Source organism: Eleutherodactylus coqui, chromosome 9 (genome assembly GCF_035609145.1).
Source record: "Eleutherodactylus coqui strain aEleCoq1 chromosome 9, aEleCoq1.hap1, whole genome shotgun sequence".
Lineage (NCBI taxonomy): Eukaryota > Metazoa > Chordata > Amphibia > Anura > Eleutherodactylidae > Eleutherodactylus > Eleutherodactylus coqui.
The window spans coordinates 175,084,414-175,093,284 of NC_089845.1; positions in this window are offsets into that span (position 1 = coordinate 175,084,414).

An 8,871-nucleotide genomic window follows, 5' to 3' on the forward strand; every position below is an offset into this window, starting at 1 on the left:
TTTATTACATCAAACTGTACCATTAAAAAATATAGCTATTCTTTCCATAGCTCCGCCCTCTTACCCCTTGTCAATGGATAAAGTAAAACGGTTTGTTTCTTCAAAGTTTCAATTGAAAAAAAAGAAAAAATTAAGTTATATCCTGTTTGAGGGGGTTAAATGTGGAGCCCTGTCTATCGGCGGTCCCCCAGGGCCCCTCTTGGGGTCTGAGTGTTCGGCCTTTACAGGTCTACTGCTGCTCTTTAGCTTACTGGTCAGAACTGGACATGAGAACTTTTCCACTGGGAAATAAAGGTCATCGGGCCAGTGCAGAAGGGGTTTGGCCGTGTCCATATTTATGCTGCAGGTGTGAAGAGTGTGTATGAAGAATATAACAACCAAGACTGCAGCATGTGAAACCTCGTTATCTAATAGAGATTAGCGCATGAATAAGAGTGAAGAATGCTCACTTATCTGATCGGCGGCTTCAGACGTCTCTTGCAGATGGCAGACGTTTCCATTGTGTATCATGTGGCCACCAGAATGTGATCTGCTCGGTCACCAGGTGTGCGGTGGGCACTTACGTCACACGGTAATTACCTGCTCTTGCGTTGGCATAGTAATGAATCATCTGAGAACCTGCAGGAACTACAACTCAAGGAAGTCCTCGGAAGTCCTTGAAGCGTCTTCATAATGCAGAACTACTGGCAGGTGCCGACGGAGGAGAGCGAGGACACTTACCGCTATAATCCTGCCTGGGAGCCCCGTCTGCTGACGTGCGTGGGTACGTATCCGCTATGGATGATGTCGGTGGGACAGGACCACGGGCTGTTACCCGTCTGGTCGGTGATTATTTCATGCTCGGTGGTTGGGGAGTGATGGCATCAGCTGGCGCCCGGCTCCTCTGGGACCGCTGCTCTATTTGTTCTTTCTGTTGTTCATTTGAGACTTCGTCTTGTTGCCATCTGTTGTCATCCTGACAATGGCTCCTTGTCTCCGGCTTGTGGACGGTGGAGGTGAAACCCTGCACCCGGCAATGAAGTAAATGCTGCAGACTTCATGTACTTTATTTGTTGTTGCTGAGGTGTCTGACAAGTACCGCAGGTCTGAAAAGTCCTCACACCCTCTTCTCACCTTTCTACGTGTTATGACCGTGTGCCCCTCCTCGTTGTGCACTCAGGACCCCGTAGTGACAGGCTCACAACAGAACAGGAGAAATCTTTGGGCATTTTTTAAGCATGAAACTCTTTCTGCAGTGACCTGAGTATTGACATCCCATGTTAGACACTTGTAGCTCCGCGGCTCCCATCTCTCTGGATCTTCTCTGAGATGTTTCTAAACCCCGATTGGAGTCACCTGGGGTAAATCCAGCTGATTGAACATAAGACCCCCTGTCTATTTCAAGGTCTCACCACTCACAATGCATATCGGAGCCAAAACCAATCCATGAAGAAGACAGAACTGCCTGCAGAGCTCAGAGACAGGTTTGTGTGGAGGATCAGATCTGGAGAAATTGCAAAAACATCTGCCACCCTGAAAGTTTCCAGGAGCCCAGCGGCCCCCATAATACTTACATGGAAGAGCAACCAGGACTCTTCCTAGAGCCGCCACCCCCCCAAACGAAGGTGGAGAATGGTCTCTGTAAGAGAGGAGACCAAGAGCCCAGCGGCCCCCATAATACTTACATGGAAGAACAACCAGGACTCTTCCTAGAGCCGCCGACCCCCAAACTAAGGGGAGAAGGGTCTTGTAAGAGAGGTGACCAAGAGCCCAGCGGCCCCATAATACTTACATGGAAGAGCAACCAGGACTCTTCCTAGAGCCGCCACCCCCCCAAACTAAGGTGGAGAAGGGTCTCTGTGAGAGAGGAGAACAAGAGCCCAGCGGCCCCCATAATACTTACATGGAATAACAACCAGGACTCTTCTTAGAGCCGCCGACCCCCCCCCCCCCCCCCCCCCAGACTAAGGGGGAGAAGGTTCTTGTAAGAGAGGAGACCAAGAACCCAGCGTCCCCCATAATAATACCATCACCTGCCTAATACCATCCCTACAATGAAGCCTGCTGGTGGAGCATCATGTGGGGGAGGGGTGACCAGTCAGGGGCGATGGAAAGCTGAATGGAGTGAAGTACAGAGATAATGAATACCTAATCCAGAGCAAAAGGGACCTCAAACTGGGCGAAAGGGTCACCTTATAACAAGACAATGACCCCAAGACCCGAGCCAAGAGCACACAGGCGTGCGGACAGCTGTGTGAATGTCCTTGAGGGGCCCGGCCAGACCCCTGAACCCAATGGGACAACTCTGGAGAGACCTGACAATGGCTGTCCACAGACGGCTCCCATCCAACCTGGCAGAAAAAACCCAAATCCAGGGGGGCGAACCTAGTGCCATCATCCCCAAGAAGAGTGGAGGCTGGAAGCACTGCTAGAGGGGCTCCGACCTATACAGAGTATGGGGTGTGAATACTTATGGCACTGCAGGGTGGGGGGTTGCATTTAAAAGAGATTAGAGGGAATGAGAACTGGCCGGACCCCTTGTATGTTTTCCGCCTTCATCCAGCTTTTGGCAAGTGATTCCCTTTGGCCTGTGCTGTGCATTATGGGTACCACCGGTCATTCACAGCGGTGGGAGCCGGACCGAGGAGGATGCCGTCCAGGCGAAGGGAGGGAAGCGTGGAAGAAGGTGGTGGTAGAGCCACGGCTGCAGGCTGGTAGGCCCGCCCTGCTGACTTCACACGTCGTCTCTGAACTGTCCATTAACATTAATCTGCGGTTTCTGCGTTGCCGCCGGACACGGTTTACGGAGTGACGTGCATTCATCCCTTCGTGTGACGCCTACGGGCCCTAGTTCCCCCAATCTTCCTTTTTTTAATGTTCCTTGCACATTTGATCTTTCCCCTGAGCCCGGGGTCGCTCCAGCGGCATGGCAGCCATCAGCGGGCGCACGTCCTAATGCACATTAAGATATTCACGTTCCTCCTTTCAGGTGATTCGTTTTCCCCTGCAGTCGTGAATCACAATCTCCGCAGATCATCGGGTGTTATCCAAACAGATAATCCGCTCGGCGGCCTAACGAACTGCCTGCTCACACAAAGCGCCGAGCGCCAGCATGGATCTCACGCTGCTATCCCGCCCCCCAACAAGTGCTACTTAGGAAAGAATTGGCATATGGAAACCGTAGCGGACCCCTACCGAGATGAGGTCTCCCCTGCAGCTCGAGAGGAAGCGCATTAACTCTAGATCCGCTGCGGGGTGCACCGACGGCGCGCCAATTGTTCCTTGGTCTGATATTAAGACTACAAAATAGAAATGCCCCTTTTCACAATAAATGACAGAGCGAGGCGCACACTTGCACTAAGAGGCGCACACTTGCACTAAGAGGCGCACGCTTGCACTAAGAGGCGCACGCTTGCACTAAGAGGCGCACGCTTGCACTAAGAGGCGCACGCTTACACTAAGAGGCGCACGCTTGCACGAAGAGGCGCACGCTTGCACTAAGAGGCGCACGCTTGCACTAAGAGGCGCACGCTTGCACGAAGAGGCGCACGCTTGCACGAAGAGGCGCACGCTTGCACGAAGAGGCGCACGCTTGCACGAAGAGGCGCACGCTTGCACGAAGAGGCGCACGCTTACACGAAGAGGCGCACGCTTACACGAAGAGGCGCACACTTACACGAAGAGGCGCACACTTACACGAAGAGGCGCACACTTACACGAAGAGGCGCACACTTACACGAAGAGGCGCACACTTACACGAAGAGGCGCACACTTACACTAAGAGGCGCACACTTACACTAAGAGGCACAGCCGGTTACGCCCAACAGACGGACCTTTCTCCATGTGTGCACTACAGTCTGGCCTCCCAATCCGCTGACAGGTATTTTTTCCCTATGCCATGAGCTTTTTTACATTTGCAAAAAACTCTAAAACCAGCTGTCATGGAGGACTGGGCGTACGGGTCTGACAGTCCCCAACCTGTGAGGCACGGCACCCGGGGGGGCACAAGGTCTGCCCATCTCCAGCTGCCCGGATCCTGCACTTGTTCAAGGTAAAACCTAAATCTTCTTTGTATAGCGCCAACATATTCCACAGCAGGTAATTTATTTATTACCCCCACCAAGCTAGGGGCTGATTTTACCGACCTTGGAAGGATGAAAGGCTGAGTCAACCTTCAGGTCGTGAGCGAGAGCTTAGAACTGCAGTTCTGTTGCCTTAACACTCTGCTCTACCTGATGGCTTATTCACAGCAGTGTATATTGGCCGCCCTTTTCACGGCCGGCCTATGTACACCACCGTCTGAGCGGTGTTCCTTCGCCGTCTCTCTGCCCCTTTCCTCCCCTCTGGCTGTTTGCAATGGCAGGGGTGGAATGGGCGGAGCTAAGCTCCTGCCCCCTCCCTGCAGCCAGCAATGGGAGTGGCAGGGCAGAGCTCAGTTTTGCCCCTGTCTCAGCCGGAGGCGAGGGGGAAGACCGCTCAGATGGTAGTGTACATTGGCCGGCCATGAAAGCAGCGGCCGATATACACTCATGTAAATAAGCCCTGCGGCTGTCAGTTGGAGCCCAAATCACCCCCTGCACGCCCCTGCACGGCCTAGCACGCCCCAACACCCCTCGCTGCCTCCGCTGACTGTCCCACACCTCTGTCTCCACCAGCCGACACGGCGAACACACTTCAGGGTTATAGATCCCTTAAGGCATTCAAGGACAACACAGTTTTCTGCTTTATTCCAAGAAGGGTCAGCAGGGATTAGATGGAGGAGAAATTTACATAAAGGGGAGGAGCTACAAATACATCATTATAGCAGTCTATAAAGTTACTTCAGAGTCCGAGGAGTCGGAGACTGCATTACCTGCCACTCCTGGGTCTGACCGTTTGGGGAGCGGACCCTCTTAGTTTTGTAGTCTTCCTAGAGCCACCCCTCCACCAGCCTTGTGACATCACCGATGGGCGGTGAGTAGATGCGTAGATCTGGATGGAACTCCAACTTAACATTTTGCCATGCTCACCTAGGAGGCCCTGTGGTATAAAGGTATTGTGTAACCCCTCTTTCCCTGGCAACTTTCCACCGTTCTGGACTAGGGGAAAGTTGGGTTGAACTCCTGCGTCTTATTCCCCTCCCTCACATCTGCAGAGGTCTCTGATCTACCTCAGAAGTCCTTGATCATGATCGCAATAAAGTTAGCCAGTGATGGGGGATGGGAGGCAGATGGTCGGGGGATGGGAGGCAGATGGTCGGGGGATGTAACAATGTAACAACTGACATCCTCCTGTAACTTGGTAACTCCTTACATCACAACAAAGGGCTTCCTTGCCGGTCCAGGAAGTGACATCACAGCCCCCTCTGGTGCTGGAGTGATGGAGGGGATGGATATGGAGGAGTTCTGCCTGGCAGGAAATACACTTCCGGCAGTCTAGATCCACTCAGCTTTCCCTGGACTGGATAGGTGGCAGGTTGACCTTGCCTCCCTCCGGTCCGTACACCACCCAGCCCGCACACTTCGATCCGCTAACACACTCAGACTAAACACCCTTCTAATACGAACCTCTCATGGTCGCCTCCAGGACTTCACCAGAGCTGCACCCATCCTCCGGAGCGCTCTACCCCAAGGCATCCCGACAATCCCTGACGTACAGAACTTGAGACGCACCTTAAAGACACACCTCTTCAGGAAGGCGTACCAAATCTCCTGATCTAGCCCTCCTGCCCCTCCCTATGGCTCCCCACACCTTCCACCCTGCTTATTACATAAGACCTCTACCCCTGCACCCCCCCCCCCCCCCTGTTGTCTAAATGGGCCTTTATGTGAAAATCTGATGTCATTTTAGGTTGAAAATTTCTGAAGGGTTCACAAACTTTCATGCGCCACTGTAACTGCGAATTGAGCCAAGCCTGACATTGTGTTCCTAGCTGTGCGCTGCGGCTGCCGCCCTTAGATGGTGAGGGGGACGTCTGACCACTCGGCACTTAGCAGAACTCTCAGCCTTTTGTCCTACTTGGCCTTGGGGTTCTCCCAGGGTCCTCCGCTGGCTGCCATGCTTCCTGCCCAATCACGGGCAGTCCTAGTTGATATGGACATATGGCTGCTGCAACAGTGTCACAACTGTGGTCAGTGATTGGCTGCAGCAGTCACATGTTAGTGTCAGCAGGAAGCAGGGCCGTACAGAGACTAGTGTGCTGCCCGGAGGAGTCGCAGGAGGGAGGAGTTACTACTTTTACATTTTTTAAGCGTGCTAAGCCTTTTTCTTTACTCTAAGTGGACGGACAATCCCTTTAAGTGGAAGACAAGGATCTACCAGCAGGGGGCACTCTGGACTGGGTAGCGTGATATGATACTGATAACTCGTCCCCCAGCCTTCTATGTCGCTGTGTCACCGGTGTGGTCCAGGGACAGCTGGGTGGGACTCCTCCATACTCGCCCCTCCGTCTCGTCTTCAGCACAGGGGGGCTTTGATGGAAACCGTTTCTGGGACCAGCAGGGAAGCCCTTCCTAACTTCCTTACCATCACAACAAAGGGGTTTCAGTTAGCGCGCCCCCCACCGCGCCTGATACTGTGTATCAGAGGAGTGTATAATGGTGGTCATCTGGAGCGCCCGGCCCGACAGCCGTTATACTATCAGAACTGTGAGGTTACCGTAGACCCAACGCAGATAGTCCCACCGCTGCGCGGCCCCCAGAACCGCACGTATAGTCCCGCCGCTGCGCGACCCCCAGAACCGCATGTATAGTCCCGCCGCTGCGCGACCCCCAGAACCGCATGTATAGTCCCGCCGCTGCGCGACCCCCAGAACCGCATGTATAGTCCCACCGCTGCGCAACCCCCAGAACCGCATGTATAGTCCCACCGCTGCGCGACCCCCAGAACCGCACGTATAGTCCCGCCGCTGCGCGACCCCCAGAACCGCACGTATAGTCCCGCCGCTGCGCGACCCCCAGAACCGCATGTATAGTCCCACCGCTGCGCGACCCCCAGAACCGCACGTATAGTCCCGCCGCTGCGCGACCCCCAGAACCGCATGTATGCGGAGCCAGTCATCTCATATGCTGTTTGGTGGATTCATGATCTGAAACATGGCGGCCGTAGCTTCCCTATTGGAGCGCCTCCTGGGGGAACATGGCCGAAATGTCAAATGGAGCTTCCGTCCAGATGCTCAGCCCGCCCATTGATGAGGTCAGAGGAAGGCCGGAGGCGTCTGACAAAGACTATACAACGGAGACCCCCGATTGTCAGACCACGTAGTGGCATCGAAGCGCAGTCTGTAGACTCCAGGACTGCTCGAAGCAACACAGACGGGTATTTTCTCTCAGTTCATCCCTTTTTGTTTGTGTCGTCGTAGCTCCTCCCCTTTGGTAAATATCTTTTGTATATTTTTATCTAAGCTCTACTAGCACTTTTTAGAATAACAGCTTAAAACTTTAATAGTCATTCTTGAACGCTTTAAAGGAAACCTACCTCTGAGACATGTTATTCGTGTGTCGGCTGGGGGAGACCGAGGTGGCGGAGGACCTACCTGTTAGAAGGGGAATCTTTGTTTGTAGAGCGCCAACTTATTCCGCAGCGCTCTCAGGCATGGGATGAATGAAAACACAACAATTACAATGTGAGGTACAGTCAGTTTGACACAATTAGGGTGGGGGGAGCGAGGCAGGGGGGACACAGGCAATTGGGGAATTCATGTGGAAATCAGTTATTAGAAGGCAAACGGGGTGAGCGGGTAAGGAGGTGCAGGGGTAGAGGTCGTATGTGATAGGCAGGGTGGAAGGTGTGGGGAGCCATACGGAGGGGCGGGGGACTAGGTCAGGGGTTATGGTATGCCTCCCTGAAGAGGTGCGTTTTTAAGGCACGTCTGAAGTTTCGTGCATCGGGAATTGTCGGGATGCCTTGGGGTAGAGCGTTCCAGAGGATGGGTGCTGCTCTGGTGAAGTCCTGTGGGCGAGCATGTGAGGTTCGTATTACAGGGGTGTTTAGTCTGAGTGTGTTAGCGGAGCGGAGTGAGCGGGCTGGGTGGTGTACGGACAGGAGGGAGGTGATGTACGGTGGCACTGCGCCATGCAGAGCTTTGTGGGTGAGGAGGTTAAATTTAGTGCTGCAGTGGATGGGCACCGAGTGCAGCGACTGGCATAGTGCAGAGGAGTCTGAGTAACGGCTGGACAGGAAGATGAGCCTGGCTGCCATATTTAGTATGGATTGGAGTGGAGCGGGTCTGGTGCGGGGGAGGCCGATGAGCAGCGAGTTGCAGTAGTCGAGTCGGGAGTGGATGAGGGCGACCACGAGTGTCTTTAGCGCGTCTGCGATGAGGAACAGCCATATTTTAGCAATATTCCTGAAGTGCAGGCGGCACATTCAGGCCAGAGATTGGATGTGGGGGTAAAGGAAGGTCAGAGTCCAGTGTGACCCCAAGGACCTGTAAACCGCCACCCGCCGTCCTATACGTGGACCGTGACAGGCAGGTCCTTCTATTAGTTTCAGGCTATACATATAGTTCAGTTGCTACAAAGAAAGACTTAAAAGAAGCAACTCTTTAAATTGAGTGACATCAGGGGTCAGTCAGTACTTTGGGACTGCCATTATCACGTGTCAGAAAGCCACTCCATTACCAGCCACTGTCTTTGCAGGCTTCTGCCAGGTTTATGGCATTGCAATTTTATACGGCACTTAACACCTCAACAGTGCTGAGGAACAAAAGAAATTCTGGCCGTCTGGCCTCTTACTACACATTACAAAGTTGCTCTTACGAAAAGTTCTAGTGCCTCAAAACTGCACGTCAGCGTGCCATAACATATACCCCAGCACAGGGGGCGTCTCATCCCCATTGTGCCTTTCCATCTCCTGCGTACAGAGCCTGTCTACAGTCAGTGGAGCCAGAAGCTCAGACCCCCATGCCTCTCA